The 1,369-nt window shown below is 40.5% G+C and overlaps 1 long non-coding RNA gene across 1 annotated transcript; it reads right to left on the bottom strand.

The window, feature by feature from the left end:
- Positions 1–57: 57 nt before the first annotated feature.
- Positions 58–584, bottom strand: LOC107751506 (uncharacterized). The gene is made up of 2 exons (XR_001641258.1): positions 538–584; positions 58–433 (listed from the first exon to the last, which is right to left on the bottom strand). It is a non-coding gene; the product is annotated as an uncharacterized LOC107751506 (long non-coding RNA).
- Positions 585–1,369: the final 785 nt, after the last annotated feature.

Genomic DNA, 1,369 nt, shown 5'->3' with positions numbered 1-1,369 from the left:
AATAAATAAAAGTAACCATGACAATAAATAAATATCATCGTCACATGAAAAGTCATCGACACATGAAACAAAGCTTTATTCAAACATTGTTCTAACAATCATGTATTTACAGACGGTGAGCCCACATCTACTGCATCTCAACACAGCTGAGACAGTTCTGCAGCTTTATTCTGATGAAGACCACCGTGTCCACCTTCACCTGTCTCTGCCGTCCATCACGACCCTCACTGCTGCAGTCAGACTGAATCTGATCATGGATGAGAAAGGGGCATCGAGGCTATTGTCTGAGTACACAGAGGGGATGAGGAAGACCATGATGATGCTCCTGATCCACACAACCCTGAATAAAAGCAGGAGAACATGTGCGGAACAATCTGACTGTCACTCTGTCTGCTCCAAACATTTGTGTGCTGCTCTCCATGAGCACGACTGTCTGTAAAACATATAAACAGAGTAAAATATTTTACAATTAATGTTGTCAGCATTTAATTTCATATGTTTACAATTACATGCTAATTTTTGTCATAGCTTCATTACTTTTGCAGTGTAGTGGGCTAAAGCGCTGCACTGGTCAGCAGAAGGTTACTGGTTCGATCTCCGCAGTCGTCACCACCAGTGTGTCCTTCAAGCAAGGCTCTTTACTCCAGGTGGCTGCAGGGGGATTGGGGTCCCTGTAATAAGAGCACTATAAGTCACTTCGGATAAAAGTGTCTGACAAATGAATAAATGTAAATGTGATTTTTGTAAATCCTTTTTTGTGTCTTGGGCACAAACGCTCAATAAAGCTGCTTATTTCTTAAAGTTTATTTCTTCAAGGTACTACTATAATATAAATGCTTACATATATTTCATACAGTTTCTATTTGGGGGGTTTAAAGGGTTAGTTCATCCAAACATAAATTCAATCATTATTTACTCGCCTCACTGTTCAATCCTTGTTTTGTTTTGTTTTTCTGAACACAAAAGTTGATTTTAGTTAAGTTTGTCCTGCTGGTTTCTGTTCATACAATATCAGTCGATGGGAGACTGCTGAACACAAAAGGTGATTTTAGTTAAGTTTGTCCTGCTGGTTTCTGTTCATACAATATCAGTCGATGGGAGACTGACTTTCAGAAGCTTCATGACATTATTTGATGATGCTTTTAAAGCTTCTGAAACTCCGGTTTCATTGACTGATGTTGTATGAACAAACCAGCAGGACAAACTTGACCAAACTCACATCCTCAGTGTCTTTTGGTCTTTCTCTAGATGTTCTCGCTGGCTCTGGGGTCACTTAGGATGAAGAGACCACAGCAACATCTGGTCCAGGTGAGACAGTAAGAGGTGGAGTGATGGAGCCTCTCATCCATGGCACTGGACCATTTCCAGG

Source organism: Sinocyclocheilus rhinocerous, unplaced genomic scaffold (assembly GCF_001515625.1).
Source record: "Sinocyclocheilus rhinocerous isolate Xijiao unplaced genomic scaffold, SAMN03320098_v1.1 scaffold20574, whole genome shotgun sequence".
Lineage (NCBI taxonomy): Eukaryota > Metazoa > Chordata > Actinopteri > Cypriniformes > Cyprinidae > Sinocyclocheilus > Sinocyclocheilus rhinocerous.
This window is presented reverse-complemented; position numbering and strand designations above follow the sequence as displayed.